General features: G+C 47.7%; 1 protein-coding gene across 1 annotated transcript in view; it reads right to left on the bottom strand.

Annotated features, from left to right (window-relative positions):
- The window catches only part of LOC137542514 (thyrotropin-releasing hormone receptor-like), a 317,343-nt gene extending 295,470 nt beyond the window's left edge, over positions 1-21,873 (bottom strand). The window contains exon 1 of the mRNA XM_068264488.1: positions 21,669-21,873. The gene's annotated coding sequence lies outside the window, so the exon portion shown is untranslated. The remainder of the gene's footprint in view (positions 1-21,668) is intronic.
- Positions 21,874-23,538: the final 1,665 nt, after the last annotated feature.

Genomic DNA, 23,538 nt, shown 5'->3' with positions numbered 1-23,538 from the left:
GACCGCCTGAAATGCCCACACAACTTCCTGACTAGAATCAGCACATGTGCCATGCATGATACATGTGTCAGCTTTCCCAAATTCAAAGCGGAAAGGAGATTGCTGCCGTTGTCACACACCACGTTGCCGATATCCAGCTGGTGCGGGGTCAGCCAGTGATCCACCCATTTATTAAGAGCAGCCAGGAGAGCTGGTCTAGTGCGAATCTCCGCTTTGAGGCCAGACATGTCTAAGATGGCGTGACACCGTCGTACCTGGCATGCAGCATAGGCCCTGGGGAGCTGGGGCTGTGTAGCTGGAGAGGAGATCGCGGCACCAGTCAAAGAGGAGGAGGTGGGTTCACTGAACACAACAGGTATGTATATGCAGTGATGAGGTGGGCTCACGCAACACAACAGGTAGGTATATGCAGTGATGAGGTGGGTGCACTGAACACAACAGGTAGGTATATGCAGTGATGAGGTGGGTTCACTGAACACAACAGGTAGGTATATGCAGTGATGAGGTGGGTGCACTCAACACAACAGGTGGGTATATGCAGTGATGAGGTGGGTGCACTCAACACAACAGGTAGGTTTATGCAGTGATGAGGTGGGTGCACTCAACACAACAGGTAGGTATATGCAGTGATGGGTATTACAATGTGCACCTGTCACACACACACAGGTAGTCTCTGAATGTGCTGGGCCTGGCAGTGGCACACACACAGTATGAATTAGCAAGGCTGTCTATGCAACACAAGTGTCAGTGGGACACACAGAAAAAAAATAGATCACAAGAACAAGATTAGCTCTCAAAAGAGCTGTTGTGGGGTGGTATTTTAGCAATAAGAATCAGCCAGGAGCAAGCTAACAAGCCTATAACAGCCTAACTAATCTTTCCCTATGAGAGTCTGCCAGCAACTGTCCCTTCTCTCACTATTGCAGGCACACAAGTCAGTGTAATGGCCGGCGGAGCCTGCCTTATATAAGGGGAGGGGAGTGGCTCCAGGAGAGAGTGTAGGCTGATTGGCTACAATGTGCCTGCTGACTGTGATGTAGAGGGTCAAAGTTGACCCTAATGGTACACTATGGGGGCGGACCGAACCTCTGGAAAAGTTCTCCTTAGATGGTGAACGAGAACCACCGGAAGTTCGCCTGGAACCGTTCGCCGGTGAACCGTTCGGGCCATCTCTACTCTTCATGGGGGATTCTCAGCATGGCCTTTATTCTTTATAAAGACACTCCCTGAAAATGATTTATACAAAGATGCTGACCAGCCTCCCTGCTCACTGCACACTTTTTATGCAGTTGGACAGAGCAACTGCCATTCACTAAGTGCTTTTGGAAATAAGCAAAACCCTGAGACTACCCCATAAGCAGATAGGCTAGTCCAAAGCCTGTTGATTCTGTCAGATTTCTACAACTTCCTGTAAGTGACAGCAACATAGGAGAAAACTAAATTATGGCTCATTTTACTCTGTAAGAAGCATGCTTCTTATTTTTACAAATTGCGCAATAGTGGTCCTTTAACACGTAGAGGTCTTATTAATTAAATATTTAATATTCCAAAAAGAGGAACAAATGCAGAAAGAATATATACAAAAACATTTACAAATGCAGAAGTAAAAATGACAAGGACACACAACAAGACATTTGCTTATCAAAATAAAATGGAATAAAACCGATATGGAACTTTACCCAGCGTAAGGTCTAATTACTGGTGCGGGAGATCACAATTCTGGCGATAGATCGGGGTATTCCTACCATAATACAATCTCTAGAGAAATGCACGTCCTCATCCTATGAGCATCTATTTTATAGCCCAGTATGTAGCTCTAGGCTAGAAAAACAATGTCCTGTGGAAATGCTTTGAAGTTATTGAATTACAGCTTGGTACCCACATGCATACATCAGACAATTTCTGTCTCTGACACACCAGATGGTTTATCCATGTGCTCATGCTGCTTCCTATTCTACACACTGTCCAAGGTGTTTGTTTATGAACATAACTTAACACTGACTAATGGCCAGCCTCCTCATTTCTAGTGGGCTAATGAATGGGTGGCTGGCTAGGTGTTAATCAAACATCCTTACAGCAGTCTATGAAGGGAATTAACAATGCAAAAAGTTTACATAAGATGCCATTTCACACACACAGCATACAGAACCTAGAAAAAATGGATGCCAAACAAGGTCTACGATGGCTACCCTGTCCTGTACATGGCACATACTGTACGGCATAGAGAGCTCATTTTCAGCACAGCTAGGAATGTAGCAGACAAAGGGATGTAAACAAAAGATAATGTTATCACCTCTTTGGATGTGGTCAGAAGCTTTCCACTGAAGCAAGGAGTTTTCCACTGAACAATAAAGTGCTGTGTTTAACTGTATGAATGCTGTTCTGCTACATTTTTTTTTGTTTTACAAAGAAGAAATGCTGAGTTTCATACCACATTAACAGTAAGGATGAGTGAGCGCAGTTTGGCAAGAAATGAAGCTGCATTTGCTCGTATTGGAGGAGGGAGTCACCATACAGATACCTCATGACCGGACAAGGCTCTTCACTTCTCAGGTACCTGAGTAATTGGTTGCTAAGCATCGATGAGACAGACCTTGTGGTTAGCTGACTTCCAGTACTGGTGACAGCTTTGTGCAAAAACTTTGTAGCCGTTATCTCTTGCACAACATTCACACTTGAACAATGCTTAGAGGCATCATGGATAAGCCGCTGTTATTGATAGTGTTTCAGATCTTCTTGATGTGTGACCCACTGCTATCATTTCCTTAAATACAGGTTTTGTAGAAATGTCCATGTAAGTAAAAACTGCAAGCTCTGTTAGCAATCCGTGATGTGACTCACAGTGTAGAGTGCTCAAACACTGGCAGGGCCGGCCCTACACTTTTTGCCGCCTGAGGCAAAATTTTAAAAATCGCCCCCCCCCCCTCCCCCCGCGGGTGGGGGGGCACTAAGCTGGAGGGGTAGCGGGCAGGAAGGGGGTACTTCCTTCAACGCCGCCCAGTAAGTGCAGGAAGTGCGTTGCAGGAAGTGACGTCAGTGGAGCGCTCGCTGGAACGCGGAAAAGGTGAGTGATCCCCGTCCGTTGCCTCTTAATCTATACGCTGCCGCTGGTACTTAACTATTTTCAGCTGCAGGGGAGCGCAGATCGGGGGACCCAGGCGAGGGAGGGGGGTCCGACTCCCCTCCCCACCGCTAGGCCCAATACCCCCTTTCTGCCCGCTACTCCTCCAGCTCGGCGGGCGGCCCCCACCCACGGACAGGCGGGTGCCACCCCCCCAGATGTGCCGCCTGGGGCAAATGTTTCACCCCACCTCATGAGCGGGCCGGCCCTGAACACTGGAGCTGGTGGTCATTATTCTAAGGGTTTATTGAGAAGATCATGACTTTGAGAAATGCCATTGAGAAATGTTCAGACTTAAAGAGTAACTGTCAGGCTGCAAAAGCTAATTTAAACCTCTATTCTCCTATGTTAAACAGTTTAGAAGGAAGCCAAAAAGGCAATACTGAAGTTAAAAATCTCTCTTACTTTTGATGTGTGCTGAACAGCAAGGCTGTTATTCCCAAGCTCTTAAGTAGGACGACAGGCCGCATAACATACTGCAAAGCATTCTGGGGCTGCTTCTCCCCACCTTGGGTCATCCCCTTCATTTCCCAATCACGCCCTAAGGCTGCTAGTGAGAAGTTACAGGCTCAAGTTACAGCAGCTTGTAATGCAGCCCAGCTCACTAGAGTATACTGCATGAGTATGCTATTGTTCCTAGCCACATGGCTAATTAATATTCACTGCACTGTAGTGTTGTCCATTAGGATCTTTTTTGTGAATAGAATCATCAGGAAGCAGGGAGGACATGACGACACAATTGGCTTCATAGGAGACAGATAAACATGGAACCTGCCATGAGCTGTCAGGAGCATCATTCTCTGCAAATACTATATACAAATTCTGTGAAATCCAAACGTGGACAGTGAAATGCATATGTAATGTAAGTACAGCCAATATTTAGCTACTGATATATGTGTTTTTCTCTGAGACCTTATACCTAACAGCTCCTCTTAAAGTCTAGCTTAGTGGATGGAAGAGACTTGGAAATGATTTAGCTGTGGTGGGGTCACAGGTTGTAGTTGGGGTACTTCTATGTTAAATTTGTGAATTGTTGTTCAATGTGAAATATTAGAATGAGCAGCTTTGTGTTTGGGAGAAGGAGGTAGCCTGGAAGTGAGGACTCTGACAGCTAAGCTGAGGAACCTGAGTTTAGTTCTTGACTCTGACAGCTAAGCTGGAGAACCCAGAAGAAGAGTCCAGATGCATCTGAGTGAATACCTTGTGGCAGGCCCGGATTTACCTCACGGGAGCCTATAGGCACAGATGTCCTGGCACCCTAGACTTCACCCTCCATGAGCCTACAACACCCCCCTCAACCGAACCACAAGTGGGCTGGCTGGCCCAGCTGTCACTTTTCCCTTACTTCCCTGTCCTTCATTGGTAACTACAGGTGCCCCTCAGCATCAGGTAGCCAGAAGTAACCTCAATACTAAGAAGCTAGAGGCACCCCCAGATATTAAGTAGCTAGCTAGAGGAACCTCAATATTAAATAGCTAGAGGTGCCCCTGACTGAAGGGAGATCTCAGCAGTGGAATGTTGAGAGCAGTGTGAGCAACCTCTAATTTACACTCTCATAAGGAGGCTGCATAGAGATGGAGGGAGAGAGGCACAGGAGGGGGGTTAGCCACCTTTCCATCATCAGGTGCCTGTAGGCACGTGCCTACAGTGCCTTATGGTAAATCCGGCCCTGCCTTGTGGCCATTGACAAGCCACCCCAGCTCCTTAGTCCCAGGCACGAGAGGCTGCACAGGGAGTGCCTGTAACTTGTGACAGTAACACTGAGTGTCAGTGTGGTGATATATTGGGGTGCTGATGATGTTAGGAATATATAAACATATTCTATCATTTTTATGTCTGCTGTATATCTTTCAGAGGTGGATGTCAGCCAGTATGGCTTGAAGGTATTGGCAGCTAGCTTCATGGACTGTTAACCACCCTGGCGTTCTGATAAGATCGCCAGGGAGGCTGCGGGAGGGTTTTTTTTAAATTTAAAAAAAACTATTTCATGCAGCCAACTGAAAGTTGGCTGCATGAAAGCCCACTAGAGGGCGCTCCGGAGGCGTTCTTCCGATCGCCTCCGGCGCCCAGAATAAACAAGGAAGGCCGCAATGAGCGGCCTTCCTTGTTTTGCTTACACCGTCGCCATAGCGACGAGCGGAGTGACGTCATGGACGTCAGCCGTCGTCCTGACGTCAGACGCCTCCGATCCAACCCTTAGCGCTGGCCGGAACTTTTTGTTCCGGCTGCGCAGGGCTCAGGCGGCTGGGGGGACCCTCTTTCGCCGCTGCTCGCGGCGAATCGCCGCAGAGCGGCGGCGATCGGGCAGCACACGCGGCTGGCAAAGTGCCGGCTGCGTGTGCTGCTCTTTATTTGGCGCAAATCGGCCCAGCAGGGCCTGAGCGGCAGCCTCCGGCGGTGATGGACGAGCTGAGCTCGTCCATACCGCCCAGGTGGTTAATGTGATTGTGTGTGGGTGTCAATAGACAGACAAAAGGAAACCTCTTTACCTGTTTCTGGCTGTCCAGAGGAACTGTATGCAGTTCCTCTGAAAGTGGTTCCCTGCTAATGGGATTATCTGCCTAGCTTTTTGAACTCAGGAGACGGCCCATTGTCTCAATACACAAAGCAAGCCTAGTCAGGAAAAGTCTAACACATGTCAACTTTTGGTGAAGAAACACTATTTCACGGTGAGGAAATTAAATTATTGGTGGAGGTGCAAACTTTATCCTTATCTTTGATCAGCTAGGAAATAGGGTCAACAATGGGGTGTCACCTGTAACATGGACTGAGGAAGTCTTTTCATGTATGTGGGCTATAGTACATTTTTTGTGGATGTTAGATCTCTGGAAATCCAATTATGACTGAGGATGTAATTAAATCTAGTCTCCCCCCATCCACACAGGCTTACAGCCTCGAGGCGAATATTTCATTATAAAAACCAGGGGACAGCTACCTCAAATCAGTCCTCTTCTGACGGTAGCTGCGGCTGGACTCCCGGCCCAAGCCAAGGGGCTCCTGATCCAATCAGAAGGGTGTCCGTCCACAGAACCCAAGTCCAAGATTCGTTTATCTTGATCCTTGTGTATTTGGGTAAGCAAATTGCTTTTGTGTGTATCTTTGTAACTCTTAATTTTGTAACTTTTTTACTTTTTTACTTTGTTTTTTGTAATCTGTTCTGCATTGTTCCATGTTTTTCTGGAATATTAAATTATTATTTAATAAGCTTGACTTCTGCCGTACTAAACTAACACTCATAGCCTAGAGGAGACTGCAGTGTAGCTGTGTATAAGTCCGTGCCTAATTGTATGCTTGAGCAACACTACCATATGAAATTGTAATTGCATTGTGTGTGGGGGCGTTTGTCACGCCAGTGCGAGTAGCTAACAGTATCGTTCGGAATGACTGTTAGTGGTTTTGCTGCACGACAGTGTAACTTGCATTACAAGTCAGTGTCTGATTGTGCTGTGTTACTGTACAACTGTACTGTGTGTGTGGGTGCGTGGCGTTCCCGTATTCGGCCTAAGCGCAAAGCTGACCCGAATACGAAAACGCGGATTGCGCGCTGAGGACTCGACAGCTGATTGAAAGTGTCTAGCGAACCGCTAGTGGTGGCAGAGAGAGGTGTTCTGAGGGGTCCCAGCCTTATTTGTAGCTTAAATAAGGCTGTTCCCCGCTTAATCTGGTCAAACCCGCAGTCGGGAACCGTATACGCAGGCGTGCCGCGGGCCAGTTCCTGACATAATTGGCTGGCAGTGGCAGTATCGTTTAGTACATTAGTACGCAGTTTAGCTCGCTATTCTGAGTACTAAAGGCTGGAAGCTTGCTAGAAGCAACTAGCCTACAGAAGTCTACTCAGTGCAGAATCTATATACGTTTTTTTTTTTTTGTTCAAAGATACACACTTGGTGTTTTGCTTTCCCTTCCCCCCTTTTTTTTCTTTTTCTTTTTGCAACACGATGGCTCAGAAAGCATCCAGCTATGCAAGGCAAAACAAAGAGACACTACTCAACCTGTGTGAGCACAAAGGCATCGAGACGGTGAGCAGCCAGACTAAGGACCAGTTAGTTCTTGCGCTCGAGGAGTATGATGAGGCAGAGCGAGCCCGTGCTTCAACGTCAGCGGATGCAGCTCACGACACGCCAGAGGAGGAATCGCTCCCGCCACAGGATGCGAGTGGAGACGATGTCCTGGATGATCCACCGAACACGGAGATGACATCTCTGGAAGCTGATCTACAGCTACTGAACTCGGCTGATCCTGAACTACGCCTAAAGCTGATCCTACTGCACCGACAGGCAGAGAAGGAACAAGCAGCACAGCGACTCCAGGCCGAGAGGGAACAAGCTGCACAGCGACACCAGGCTGAGAGGCAAAGTGCTGAACGGCGACACCAGCTGGAGCTGGCTAAACTTCAGCAGCAGAACCGGTCTGCTGGACCCGCAGAACGCGAAGGTGAGCGAGTCCACAGAATCCCCCTGAATAAGTTTCCCGCTATGGACAAGGACTCCGACATAGACACTTTCCAACAGGGGTTTGAAAGGACTTGTCGGCAGTATGGGGTGCCCCATGAGCAGTGGGCAAGATACCTCACACCAGGGCTGAGAGGCAAGGCCCTGGAGGCGCTTGTGAGTCTCCCCCAGGAGGAAGAAACAGACTTTGAGGCAATTAAGAAAGCCATCATTGCACGATACCACCTCACGCCGGAGGTGTAACGAAAACGTTTCAGGACAGTGCAGCGAGGTCCTAATGACAGCTACCTGGATCATGCTTGCAACCCTGCGCACTGCCTTCCAGCAGTGGTTAAAAGGACTGTCAGTCAAAACCTTGGATGCCCTGCAGGAGCTGATGATAAAAGACCAGTTCCTACACACCTGTCCTGTTGAGGTCCGGCTGTTTGTGCTGGATCGAGAACCAAAGACAGTGGATGAGGCTTCGGAAATGGCCGATTCCTGCACCGCCCATAGAGCGCCTGAGTCCCGGAGGACTACTACGCCCAACTGGAGGGGAGAACAGAGTGCTAAACCTGTGTCACCCAGCACCCAGAGGAGGCAAGCACCGCTGTCTCCTGGATTCAGGCAACCAACCACTGACACTCGGAAATGCTTTGTATGTGACAGGGTGGGTCATATCAGCACGACTTGCCCAGAGAGGAAGAGGGAGGCCCCAAAATCCAGTGAGGCCTCAAACCCCAGTGAAGTCCCAACGGCTTTGTATGCTACCAGGAATGCCACTGGCTATGCAGAGAATCTGCAGCTTGTCACGGTTGGGGGTACAATTGCCACTGGGCTGAGAGACACTGGAGCAGAAGTGACTCTCATACATCCCCAGCTTGTGAACCCGGAGCAGTACATACCTGAGAAAATGATTGCTGTCAGAGGAATTAGGGGTGTCACCCCAGCCATACCCACCACCTTGGTCCACCTGGATTGGGGGGCCGGCAGCGGATTGAAAGAAGTTGGGGTAACCGACAAAATCCCCATCAACGTTTTGCTGGGTACTGACCTGGGACGGTTAGTAGCCCGGTATGAGCCTAATCCAACCCCCGTGGAGCCTGCATCCCCAGCAGAAGTTCAGGACTCTTGCAAGGTACTGTTTGATAATGCTGTGCAAGTGGGGAGTGCTAGTGAGGCCCTAGGGGCTATGGACTGTGTACTAGGAGCCAGCCCTAGCGATTCTCCAGTGCCTAGGCCTGGAGTGGGACATGTTGGTACGGAGAGTGCAGAAACTGATGATGTCATTTATGACGCACTGACTATCGAGGCGATCGATGCAGGAACTGTTGATGCTACTTGTGAAGTGCTGAGTAGCACTGTGTATAATGCGGCAGATAATGTTGATGTGGAATGTGATGTTCTAAATGTCAATATGTGTAAGACGGATAATGCTGATGTCATATGTGTTGTGCTACATAATGCTGTGTGTCATGTGGACAGTCCATCAGCTGCAGGAGTAACCAGCCGTGCTCGCTGGGCTGCAGCAGATGGACTGTCCACTGAAGGGGCAGACGGCACCAGGCCAGATCTTTCCCCTTCAGATGGTTTTAAGACCAAATGTGACGTGATTTATGATATGTGTAATGTGGACGCTCCCTCAGCTGCCGTGGTAACCCGCAGCTCTAGCGAGTCTACATCACAGGGACTGTCCACCGAAGTGGCAAATGTTACTGGGTCAGCCACATCCAATTCGGAACCTGGTCCTGAGGGCCCAGGAGCCTCTCCGTCTGCAGCCTTCTTGGAATGTGTGACAGGCAGCACTGAGCTCTCTGGGGCTGTTCGATTTGACAGCAGCCTGGAAGAGCTCAGGGGGCTAGCCAGCAGGTCACCAGCTGGGAGGGGCGGGCTGAGAGGGTTCTGGGAAGTTATTCCCTCTGAGCTGTCCGAAGTAAAGGAGGCAGACCTGCAGATAATCGTTCCCCAAAGGGACCGAGAGATAGCTCCTGCCACTATAGAGAAAGTGCGTGTAGCGACTGTGGGAACCCTTCCCCAGCTGCAGCACTGTCTCTATGGTCGCGAATTCACGGTCGTCACTGACCCACATTCCCCTGGTTGGTTGCGTCAGGTTGCCAAGGGCAACGGCACATTGCAGCAACCTGACCTAGCTTTCCAGTCATGTAGCTTGGAGCCAACTGACAGGTGGGGAACCCTCCTGAGGATGCTAAAGGGTTTCCCCACCCGGCCAGGCCGTCAATGTAGGCTTTGGCAGGATGATTCGTTAGAATCACCGGCCAGCGCCATCTGGAAGGGGAGCAATCATGGGAATGCTGATGGGCTGTCCCGTCAAGCAGAACCAACAATGTAGGGGCTGGCAGAATAATCTGGGAAGATCATCTGCCTTGCCCATTCTAAAGAGGGGAGATGTGGTTATATATTGGGGTGCTGATGATGTTAGGAATACATAAACATATTCTATCATTTTTATGTCTGCTGTATATCTTTCAGAGGTGGATGTCATAAACAAACTAGTGTCCAATCAGACTTGACCTTTAATGTACTTAAAAGGTGACCAAAATCCGGTCACTCTCAACCACCTGTCGTTGTTGCACGACTGTAGGTGAGTGAGTCGTATTTGATAATAACAGGCAGTCTTGACATATGAGAGGTCAGATAACAGTAAACTGGGTATGGTCAATAGTAGAACACCACACTCCAAAATCTGCCCGTCAGTAGTCAATGTACCTGAGTGTACCGTCTTTGGGAGGTCTTTGCTGATCCCCCCTGCTACCTGGTTCACACTGGCAGGTGTGTGAGGTTCGGTGCAGAGTGTAGCTATTCCCATTCAGGTACACCACACAATAAAGTCTAGGTTGGCAAGGTATATACAGGCGAAATATAGTACTATAAGGAACCACAGTGATGTTTGTGGTCCCCACCTGTATAGACCTACACGGTAGTAGTAATACCAACACCCTTCACAGAAGGTAATAAGTTGCTGGGGAGAGACAAGGCGTGCTAAATATATATACAGTGATAGTGCAGTTCGACTAGTGCTAGTTTCACTCCATAAGCGGAGCTTCGTCAGGAAAAAGTGCACATAAGGTATGAAAAATAATAAACAGCCCCCCACCACATACACCCACAGCAATAGTAGCCCAAGTCAGAGCTGAAGCGCCTGCCGAACAAGGCTGAATAAGTATTGGATGTGAGCATCACCAATTGGTCTCACCTTAGTGTCACACGCCCCTTCAACGTATTTTTTATGCTCATGCCCTGGACGTTTGTAGGTAGTGATTGTATCCCCATGTATGTAAGTCAGGGTTGCTGCGCGCTGTATGCACGCTGTCTAAACAGTAACATCCGGGTTGGATGTATACAGATGGCTCACGGGGAGAGGGGGAAGTGACGTCACCCACAGCCCCACCTCTTCCATGTGCTGCAGGGTCACCCGATTGGCCGCTCCGGCTGGCTGGTCGCCGTGGTAACAAGTAAACAACAAAACGGCATCAGCGTGATCAAGGGGAGGCGGCCATGGCAGTGATTGGCCGCTCCAGCTGGCTGGTCGCCATAGTAACAAGTATACAGAAGACCGGCATCAGCGTGGTCAGGGGGAGGCGGCCCAGACAATAGTACATCCATACGTCACGGTTGCCATGGTGATCTATAAACAACCAACGGTACTGGGCACAGAGGACAGCGCCGGCTGTGTGAAGAGAAACACTGTAGGGGATATCACCCCGGGACCACAAAATGGGACAGATGGCTATATGTGTAGAGCAGTAGCTGGCACGCATACATATCAGTTCGCTCAGTTAGCCCAGCTTGTCGGTCGTCATATTGATCTATGCATCCCGAACACGGCACTTGCATATGCTTGTCAGGATGTATATGTCAAGACAGGGTTGCCATAGCACTCTGGTAACAACCACTGCAGCAGCCCGCCACAAGAAGAACTGTAGTCGGGCGGGGGGGGGGGGGGGGGGGGGGGGGAGGGGACCAAGGGGGGTGGTAAACCAGCTCCCCAAACAGATGTATTGTACTAACATAACACTGAAAAACATGTATACTGCCAGTAAAACGTCCAACTATGAATTGGAGATGAGAGTGGGCATAGGACAGAAGGAGGGGGCGGGACAGACCCAGGGAGATAGGAGATGCGAATATTAGAATTAAAATTGGAATTAGACAGAGCTATGCGTGGGATACCCCTGATATGGAAACGAATTATGCACCAATTCATTAGCAGGGTACAGATGTGTAAACAACACGGATACGTGTACACCCTGAGGTGGAAGGTATCCCTAATATGGGCACACAATATGCATACAATCACTGCTAGAGTGCATGTCTGTAGCCAAAAAAGGTATGTGTGCACACTGGGGTGGAATACGCAATCAACTATTATTACAGGAAGCAGGAGATTCCCAAAGTCCTCGTTGAGGCCATGTGGGGCCAGGGTGTCCAATCTGAAAATCCATCCGGCTTCCAGTTGGTGCAGTTTTTTGTTTAAATCACCCCCTCTCACGCCAACCTTCCACTGTTGAATACCCCAGAACTTGATGTCAAGTGGTCTAGATGGGTGGGCTGTGTTCATGTGTCTGGCCACTGATGTATCATTTTTGTGTTTTATGTCCCCGATGTGTTCGAGGACTTGTTTCAGTGGCCTAGTAGTCAATCCCACATACATCATATCACATCTGCATTTACAAGCATAGACTACACCTGGGGTGTTGCAATTGATGAAGGATCTAACAGAAAAAATCCTGTCAGTGTACCTAGAGGAGAAGGTGGTTGTTTTCTCCATGACGGGGCAGGCCTTACAGTGACCGCACTTATATGAACCGTTTGGTTTGGGTGGAAGCCAGGTCAGACTGGGCAATTTCTCTTCCTTAAACATACTATGGACCAACATGTCCCTCAGATTTCTAGTACGTCGGTATGTGATGGCCGGTTTTGTGGATAAATGTTTTGACAGATCCTTGTCTTGATGGAGAATTGGCCAGTATCTTTCAAAAATCCCAAAAATTTGATGGGATTGTTTAGAGAAAGAGCCAATCAGTCTAGGCATGGGTCGTGTGGACGTGTTTCTTGTTTTGTTTGTTAGGGTGTTGACACGTGATGTTTCTTTTGCTCTTCTGTATCCTTTCTCAATGACATGTTCAGGGAAACCTCTCTGTGCAAACCTGTCTCTCAATCGTCCACATTCACCTTCAAATTTCTCCTCTGTGGAACAATTGCTACGGGCTCGCAGGAATTGGCCAGTGGGGATGCCTGTTTTAAGGGATTTGGGGTGAGCGCTTTCCCAATGCAACAAGGAATTTGTCGCAGTAGGTTTGCGATATATTTCAGTCTGTAGACACCCTTCCTCATCCTTACAAATCATTAAATCAAGGAAAGTGATGTCCCAAATCCCTTAAAACAGGCATCCCCACTGGCCAATTCCTGCAAGCCCGTAGGAATTGTTCCACAGAGGAGAAATTTGAAGGTGAATGTGGACGATTGAGAGACAGGTTTGCACAGAGAGGTTTCCTGAACATGTCATTGAGAAAGGATACAGAAGAGCAAAAGAAACATCACGTGTCAACACCCTAACAAACAAAACGAGAAACACGTCCACACGACCCATGCCTAGACTGATTGGCTCTTTCTCTAAACAATCCCATCAAATTTTTGGGATTTTTGAAAGATACTGGCCAATTCTCCATCAAGACAAGGATCTGTCAAAACATTTATCCACAAAACCGGCCATCACATACCGACGTACTAGAAATCTGAGGGACATGTTGGTCCATAGTATGTTTAAGGAAGAGAAATTGCCCAGTCTGACCTGGCTTCCACCCAAACCCAACGGTTCATATAAGTGCGGTCACTGTAAGGCCTGCCCCGTCATGGAGAAAACAACCACCTTCTCCTCTAGGTACACTGACAGGATTTTTTCTGTTAGATCCTTCATCAATTGCAACACCCCAGGTGTAGTCTATGCTTGTAAATGCAGATGTGATATGATGTATGTGGGATTGACTACTAGGCCACTGAAACAACGAGTCCTCGAACACATCGGGGACATAAAACACAAAAATGATACATCAGTGGCCAGACACATGAACACAGCCCACCCATCTAGACCACTTGACATCAAGTTCTGGGGTATTCAACAGTGGAAGGTTGGCGTGAGAGGGGGTGATTTAGACAAAAAACTGCACCAACTGGAAGCCGGATGGATTTTCAGATTGGACACCCTGGCCCCACATGGCCTCAACGAGGACTTTGGGATCTCCTGCTTCCTGTAATAATAGTTGATTGCGTATTCCACCCCAGTGTGCACACATACCTTTTTTGGCTACAGACATGCACTCTAGCAGTGATTGTATGCATATTGTGTGCCCATATTAGGGATACCTTCCACCTGAGGGTGTACACGTATCCGTGTTGTTTACACATCTGTACCCTGCTAATGAATTGGTGCATAATTTGTTTCCATATCAGGGGTATCCCACGCATAGCTCTGTCTAATTCCAATTTTAATTCTAATATTCGCATCTCCTATCTCCCTGGGTCTGTCCCGCCCCCTCCTTCTGTCCTATGCCCACTCTCATCTCCAATTCATAGTTGGACGTTTTACTGGCAGTATACATGTTTGTCAGTGTTATGTTAGTACAATATATCTGTTTGGGGAGCTGGTTTACCACCCCCCTTGGTCCCCTCCCCCCCCCCCCCCCCCCTGCCCGACTACAGTTCTTCTTGTGGCGGGCTGCTGCAGTGGTTGTTACCAGAGTGCTATGGCAACCCTGTCTTGACAAATACATCCTGACAAGCATATGCAAGCGCCGTTTTCGGGATGCATAGATCAATATGACGACCGACAAGCTGGGCTAACTGAGCGAACTGATATGTATGCGTGCCAGCTACTGCTCTACACATATAGCCATCTGTCCCATTTTGTGGTCCCGGGGTGATATCCCCTAAAGTGTTTCTCGTCACACAGCCGGCGCTGTCCTCTGTGCCCAGTACCGTTGGTTGTTTATAGATCACCATGGCAACCGTGACGTATGGATGTACTATTGTCTGGGCCGCCTCCCCCTGACCACGCTGACGCCGGTCTTCTGTATACTTGTTACTATGGCGACCAGCCAGCTGGAGCGGCCAATCACTGCCATGGCCGCCTCCCCTTGATCACGCTGATGCCGTTTTGTTGTTTACTTGTTACCACGGCGACCAGCCAGCCGGAGCGGCCAATCGGGTGACCCTGCAGCACATGGAAGAGGTGGGGCTGTGGGTGACGTCACTTCCCCCTCTCCCCGTGAGCCATCTGTATACATCCAACCCGGATGTTACTGTTTAGACAGTGTGCATACAGCGCGCAGCAACCCTGACTTACATACATGGGGATACAATCACTACCTACAAACGTCCAGGGCATGAGCATGAAAAATACGTTGAAGGGGCGTGTGACACTCAGGTGAGACCAATTGGTGATGCTCACATCCAGTACTTTTTCAGCCTTGTTCGGCAGGCGCTTCAGCTCTGACTTGGGCTACTATTGCTGTGGGTGTATGTGGTGGGGGGCTGTTTATTATTTTTCATACCTTATGTGCACTTTTTCCTGACGAAGCTCCGCTTATGGAGTGAAACTAGCACTAGTCGAACTGCACTATCACTATATATATATTTAGCACGCCTTGTCTCTCCCCAGCAACTTATTACCTTCTGTGAAGGGTGTTGGTATTACTACTACCGTGTAGGTCTATACAGGTGGGGACCACAAACATCACTGTGGTTCCTTATAGTACTATATTTCGCCTGTATATACCTTGCCAACCTAGACTTTATTGTGTGGTGTACCTGAATGGGAATAGCTACACTCTGCACCGAACCTCACACACCTGCCAGTGTGAACCAGGTAGCAGGGGGGATCAGCAAAGACCTCCCAAAGATGGTACACTCAGGTACATTGACTACTGACGGGCAGATTTTGGAGTGTGGTGTTCTACTATTGACCATACCCAGTTTACTGTTATCTGACCTCTCATATGTCAAGATTGCCTGTTATTATCAAATACGACTCACTCACCTACAGTCGTGCAACAACGACAGGTGGTTGAGAGTGACCGGATTTTGGTCACCTTTTAAGTACATTAAAGGTCAAGTCCGATGGGACACTAGTTTGTTTATGTAATTCACCTGTACTGTACTCGGTGTAGTGTTTTTTGTTAAATTTTCAGAGGTGGATTGTCAGCCAGTATGGCTTGAAGGTATTGGCAGCTAGCTTCATGGACTGTTAATGTGATTGTGTGTGGGTGTCAATAGACAGACAAAAGGGAACCTCTTTACCTGTTTCTGGCTGTCCAGAGGAACTGTATGCAGTTCCTCTGAAAGTGGTTCCCTGCTAATGGGATTATCTGCCTAGCTTTTTGAACTCAGGAGACGGCCCATTGTCTCAATACACAAAGCAAGCCTAGTCAGGAAAAGTCAAACACATGTCAACTTTTGGTGAAGAAACACTATTTCATGGTGAGGAAATTAAATTATTGGTGGAGGTGCAAACTTTATCCTTATCTTTGATCAGCTAGGAAATAGGGTCAACAATGGGGTGTCACCTGTAACATGGACTGAGGAAGTCTTCATGTATGTGGGCTATAATACATTTTTTGTGGATGTTAGAGTCTGGAAATCCAATTATGACTGAGGATGTAATTAAATCTAGTCTCCCCCCATCCACACAAGCTTACAGCCTCGAGGCGAATATTTCATTATAAAAACCAGGGGACAGCTACCTCAAATCACTCCTCTTCTGACGGTAGCTGCGGCTGGACTCCCGGCCCAAGCTAAGGGGCTCCTGATCCAATCAGAAGGGTGTCCGTCCACAGAACCCAAGTCCAAGATTCGTTTATCTTGATCCCTGTGTATTTGGGTAAGCAAATTGCTTTTGTGTGTATATTTGTAACTCTTAATTTTGTAACTTTTTTACTTTGTTTTTTGTAATCTTTTGTATATATTCTGTTCTGCATTGTTCCATGTTTTTCTGGAATATTAAATTATTATTTAATAAGCTTGACTTCTGCCGTACTAAACTAACACTCATAGCCTAGAGGAGACTGCAGTGTAGCTGTGTATAAGTCCGTGCCTAATTGTATGCTTGAGCAACACTACCATATGAAATTGTAATTGCATTGTGTGTGGGGGCATTTGTCATACGTTGGCCTAAAGCGCGCAGCTGACCCAACGTACGAAACGCCAGTGCGAGTAGCTAACAGTATTGTTCGGAACGACTTTTAGTGGTTTTGCTGCACGACAGTGTAACTTGCATTACAAGTCAGTGTCTGATTGTGCTGTGTTACTGTATAACTGTACTGTGTGTGTGGGTGCGTGGCGTTCCCGTATTCGGCCTAAGCGCAAAGCTGACCCGAATACGAAAACGCGGATTGCGCGCTGAGGACTCGACAGCAGATTGAAAGTGTCTAGCGAACCGCTAGTGGTGGCAGTGAGAGGTGTTCTGAGGGGTCCCAGCCTTATTTGTAGCTTAAATAAGGCTGTTCCCCGCTTAATCTGGTCAAACCCGCAGTCGAGAACCGTATACGCAGGCGTGCCATGGGCCGGTTCCTGACAGTCAGGGTCTTCTTCTCTACCCATTGCCTAGGTCAGTGATGGCGAACCTCAGAGGCCGAGTGCCCAAACTGTGACCCAAAATCGACTTATCTATCACTGAGTGCCAATGGGGAAGAGGGGGGGATGATGCGCTGTGCCGAAAAATGGGCGTGGCCTTGACATTGTTTGGGTGGAGCTAATGTTATGATGCAACAGCGAGGCTGTAACAAACGTTGTAGAGGCCGCCGCAGTGAACAGCGCGACCACCGCTGCCGCCTCCACCTCCGTTTAGCAATGTTTTCTTGCCTCAGGTGTCTAGCACGCCGAGGACGGGGCTGTCAGTTGCACATAGGGTTGCTTTGACGCGTGCGCGTGTGCACAGACAGGACCTTTATGCGGGGAGGAGGCGCGTCAGCTGACCGGCCGGTCGGCTGACGTCAGAGGAGCCGCTCCTCATTGGCTAATAGGAGGGGGCGTGCCAGAAGGGTTTCCTCTGCTTCATAAGCCTAGCTGAATCACTCGCAACTTGTCTGCTGTTGCGAATACTCTGTGTTAGCGCTCAGACCCTTAGATAGTTCCGGTGTGCTTTGATCCTGGAGGAAACCGGGGATTTCACACAAGATAGGAATTGTTTGATAGCCTTAAAGATTTACATTACTGTGTTATTATTTGTGCATGACTCTGTCTCGTTCTGACTACTCTTCTGCTCAGTGATTCTGTACCTCTGCCCATCTGATCTTGATGCCGACTCTGCTTGCTTATACCTTCCTGTCTCTGCCTCTCGATTTTGTACTGCATCTGTTTGTCTGTTGCCGAACCCGATCTGTCTGACCTCTCTACTCTCACCAGAGGGCCCTTGACTCTGGTGAGGGGCACTGTACTGTTAGTACCCACCAGCTCCTCTGGTGAGGTATTGCCAAAGCTATCAGTACTATTGTTGCACTAATCACTCATTGCTATTTGTTGTCACATTAGCTTCTTATATACCAGTATTATAGGTGATTCTGCAGATCACCATATAATCAGGTATATATCTGCATTATAGGTGATACTGCAGATCACCTAATAATCAGAATTCTGCTCTTTGCTGACACAAATTGTTACAGAGGCATAAGAAAGCAGTGTTTCCACCATGATGTGGTGAAACGAGGATTTGCATCATGGGTGTGCAGAAACTGTGTGATGCTATTTATTAGTATACCCGCCGTAACCCCAAAACAGCAAATATAGCCAACTATGACCATCATATAATAAATGCAGCAACAGTTACCCCAGACACCAGAAAATAAAAGCAATGTGGGCAACATTTCATCAGAAAATAACGCAATGTGGGCAACATTTCAGCAGAAAATAAACGCAGTGGGAAACATTTCACCAGGAAATAAACGCAGTGGGCAACATTTCACCAGAAAATAAACGCAGTGGACAACATTTCACCAGAAAATAAACCCAGTGGGCAGCATTTCACCAGAAAATAAACGCAGTGGGCAACATTTCAGCTGAAAATAAATGCAGTGGGCAACATTTCAGCAGAAAATAAACGCAGTGGGCAACATTTCAGGAGAAAATAAATGCAATGGGCAACATTTCAGCAGAAAATAAACTCAGTGGGCAACATTTCACCAGAAAATAAACGCAATGGGCAACATTTCACCAGAAAATAAACGCAGTGGGCAACATTTCACCAGAAAATAAACGCAGTGGGCAGTATTTCACCAGAAAATAAACACAGTGGGCCACATTTCACCAGAAAATAAACTCAGTGGGCCACATTTCACCAGAAAATAAACGCAGTGGGCAACATTTCACCAGAAAATAAACGCAGTGGGCAGTATTTCACCAGAAAATAAACACAGTGGGCAACATTTCACCAGAAAATAAACGCAGTGGGCCACATTTCAGCAGAAAATAACGCAGTGGGCAACATTTCAGCAGAAAATAATGCAGTGGGCAACATTTCACCTGCAAAATAAGGAATTTACTCACCTGACAGAAGTCTCCTCTCCTGGCCGGCCTCTGGCACGCAGCTCCCCGGACGATCCTCCTGCAATCTCCCGCGCTGGAATGGAATAGCAGGGCTACGGGAAGATGGTGCCCGAAGCCCTGTACTGGAGACACAAATAGTCTCCAGTACAGGGCTTCGGACACCATCTTCCTGTAGCCCTGCTCTGCCTGCGGAAGACTATGCAGGCTGAAGCGGGGCTGCAGGCTATGAACTGGTGCGGCGTCTAGTAGATGCCGTGGCCAGTTCATGCAATGGACGGGACATAGCGCAGCAGCGATGGCGTGCCAGCAGATTCGGCTACGCATTCCGGGTCTGTCATGCGTGCCATAGGTTCGCCATCGCTGGCCTAGGTGGTCTATACATCTGACAATATTTATAGTAGGCTGTTTTGCTCAGGGCAGCCCCCTCCAAAAGCTATACATAAAAAAATCCACTTTCCACCCCTCATGTCTGCATACCATAACTTTGTACCACACACGTGACGTTACCTCCATTACCTGACAAGGTGAACCAAAGGTTGGTGACAGGATTTTAACAAGGGTCTCCAGCATAGCAGGTCAGACCTCCAACCACCCAAACCATCAGCTCTGCTCATGCACACATCCCTTTGTCCATCATACTTCTGGTCTACAAATCCAAAAACGTGAATAACCCTCACTGGTATTCACGGGCTCAGAAGGATTACAGCTCATAACTCAGTCATTTCTCAGTGTAACAACCTGCAAAGCAATGGTCTAAGGCAATGATTATACTTCTGGAATAGGACATTTCACTATTAATAATTGTGAGCAGACTGTGGAGAGAGTTCAGAGACAACCTTTGTCTTTTACATGATAGACCTGTTCCTCTTCTGCTCTAAATTAGTCTGCTATGTCATTGATCTGCTATTTTTATCATGATAATGATCTTGTCGTGCGAATATACCATTCTTTGTTGTTCTTCTCTCTCAGTGTAGAGTGTTGACACTGTATTGTGGTTACTCGCTCTATTTACATGACTAGGAGTTGTCACTCTGCCCATGAAGACATGTCAGTGTTCCCAGCACCATTCTTTGGCCCCATGGCCCCATTTGTTCACAGAATAATCTTATCACTTGTCCTCTTTCACAGCGTTATCACCTAACTCCACACCTTTATCTCGCCTCTTTCCTATAGGCAGGTGATACATTACACACACCGCAGGCAGATGGTCCTAATGGCTTCTACTTCTCCAGCATGACAACCCATGTCATATGTACCTCATAATTCCAGATGGATGGAGGTGGAATATTGCTCTGATTACCATGCAGTAAAGCAGAATGCAGATCATCCAGACCCTCTAATCTCTGTATGTGAGGTCTGTAAGGTGACACTCACAGCTACCACTGTAAATATGTGTACAATGGGGTCTGTCGGGTGACACGTACAGCTACCACTGTAAATATGTGTACAATGGGGTCTGTAGGGTGGCACTCACAGCTACCACTGTAAATATGTGTACAATGGGGTCTGTAGGGTGAAACTCACAGCTACCACTGTACATATGTGTACAATGGGGTCTGTAGGGTGGTACTCACAGCTACCACTGTACATATGTGTACAATGGGGTCTGTAGGGTGGCACTCACAGCTACCACTGTAAATATGTGTACAATGGGGTCTGTAGGGTGGCACTCACAGCTACCACTGTAAATATGTGTACAATGGGGTCTGTAGGGTGGCACTCACAGTTACTGCTGTAAATATGTGTACAATGGGGTCTGTAGGGTGGTACTCACAGTTACCGCTGTAAATATGTGTACAATGGGGCCTGTAGGGTGGCACTCACAGTTACCGCTGTAAATATGTGTACAATGGGGTCTGTAGGGTGGCACTCACAGTTACCGCTGTAAATATGTGTACAATGGGGTCTGTAGGGTGGCACTCACAGTTACTGCTGTAAATATGTGTACAATGGGGTCTGTAGGGTGGTACTCATAGCTACAACTGTAAATATGTGTACAATGGGGTCTGTAGGGTGATATTCACAGTTACTGCTTGTAGCACTCACCCCCTAAGGAGCAGCTAAAGATAGATTTGGGTTCCCCACCGTACCAGCTGCAACTCACTTCAGAAACTGGACCCGACAATAAACATAGTAAAACCACTAACAGTGCTGCTTTAATAATAGCATATGAGGCCTTGTTAGAGCAGAATTAGATAAACAGCAAACACATAAACATCAAACATGCAATAATAAACTGAGTGTGGGATAAGTCTGTCTATCACTTTAAGTCCCTGTCTATCCATTGGCCAGTGGCTATATAAGTTCTATGATGGCCGGCGTTGGGGCCCTTTGAGAGCGTTCCGTCCCTTTAAAGAGGGCACTTGTAATCCACAGGGAATGAAGGCAAACTATATAAAACGTATTCCGAAAGAGAGGATAAAATAAAAAGGGGTTTCTCAATCCTGAGAGTCGGCAATAAATCCAGGAAAAGAAAAGGGATCTCTGTGATGGCTCCTATAGAAACTGTAATCAATTCTCTGCTTTCAGTCAGAAATAAACATGGCCGTGAGGCCTCTCACCAAACCACTGCTGTCCACTGTCTCAGATGAACCTGGGTCAGAATGCAGGCAGATGGTCCACAAGTCCCTCTGTCCAGATGGATGTTCTCCTTCCCTCTCAGATGATGGAGGTATTCTTACCCACCCGCAGCAATGTTTTTGTCCTGTGCCAACAGTCTGGCTGGAGGGGTTCAGTTCTGTGTCCTTCCCACACCACTCTCTTCCCTCTCCACACCCTGTTCCCTGTTCCCCGTTCTCACTCCTCCCCCAGGAATCAAAAATCAGCTCTAAAAGTTCCACTCTGTTTAGGGGCAGGCAATGCATTTTGGAAAACAATGAAAGAGCACCACCTAGGGGCTACACACTCCCCCCACTAAAAGTCTTTGGTCCCCAAAGATAGGTTGGTAAGTTACAAACTAACCAAACTTTTGAACTTAGCTGTTACATGGGGCCAGATAACAATTTGTAATATATTCATTAGACAGAGGTACTTACCACCATGGTATGTCAGGAGCAGAGTGAAGTGAGTCACAAACTGATACAGCAGCTTGGGGTATTTGAGCCTCTAAGTTCCTGCGAACAGTGGTGATAGCTTGTTCAGAGCTCTTCCCCATGAAGTCATATGTCAGCCTTTTGGGGGGTTGAACTGCACGCTTTCCTCTTTGTTCCAGAGGTAAAGGTGGTTCAATTTCAGCCAATTGTTCTGCAACTTCAGAAGATGGAGGTGAAGGTACTGCTACCGAGGTATCAGGTTCCAGTTCTTGCTCAGACCCAGGTAGACTTTCTTCAGGTTCTTGATCACAACTTTGTGGCATGAACTCTGGAGCGTCAGCTCTCAATGGGCTAGAATGAGGTTCAGCTACAGTTAAAGGGTTTGTATCTGCATCTGTTGGCCACAACCACTGCGCTCCTAAATAATATTCCCAATCATTGTCCTCATCTTTATCATCATCTTCCTCTATCAAAGGGGGTGGTGAAGATCGAGTTACTGGAGCTCTTCTAGAAAGAATTTGTTCTACTGGTTGTGACACTCGTACGGCTTCACTGAGTGGTAGAAGGTGGTTGCGCTGCCAAGTCTTCAGTGGACCAGTCTTTCCCTCAGGACGAATTTTTTACACAGGAAGGCCAGGTAGTTGAGCACACACAATATAGGGCTGTGAGCTCCACCTATCACTGAGCTTATGTTGTACACGAAGACCAAGATTTCTCAGAAGGACTCGATCACCTGGTTGCAGATGGTGGATTCTCACTCTTAGATCATAGCGTCTTTTATTCTGCTGTTCCCTACTACTGGATGCAATTTGGGCCTTCTCATAAGCAGTCTTGAGGTTTCGCCTAAGTCGATCAACATATCCCTTGTGGGAAGTAATAGAGGTATCATCAGGTGAGATGCCAAAGGCTAAGTCCACATGCAATCTGGCTTCCCTGCCAAACATCAATAAGTAAGGGGAGTGCCCAGTAGAATCATGCTTTGTACTATTGTATGCATGAACCACAGCAGATATATGACAACTCCAGTGCTGTTTCTTTTCTGAAGGTAATGTCCCTAGCATATCTAGGAGTGTCCGATTAAATCTTTCTGGCTGAGGGTTCCCTTGAGGGTGGTATGGGGTAGTTCTTGATTTCTTCACACCCAACATACTCAGTAACTCTTTGATGAGTTTGCTTTCAAAGTCTCTGCCCTGATCTGAATGTAACTTTTGAGGCAGGCCATAGTGAACAAAGAATTTCTCTATCAGGACTTTGGCCTCGGTAGATGCTTTCTGGTCTTTGGTAGGGAAGGCTTGGGCATAGCGGGTGAAATGGTCGGTCACCACTAGAACATTTCCCTGCCCGCTAGAATCCGGTTCCAAACACAGAAAGTCCATGCACACCAGTTCCATGGGACTTT

Source organism: Hyperolius riggenbachi, chromosome 12, assembly GCF_040937935.1.
Source record: "Hyperolius riggenbachi isolate aHypRig1 chromosome 12, aHypRig1.pri, whole genome shotgun sequence".
Classification (NCBI taxonomy): Eukaryota; Metazoa; Chordata; class Amphibia; order Anura; family Hyperoliidae; genus Hyperolius; species Hyperolius riggenbachi.
Note: the sequence above shows the minus strand (reverse complement) of the source record. Positions and strands in the feature narration are given on the sequence as shown.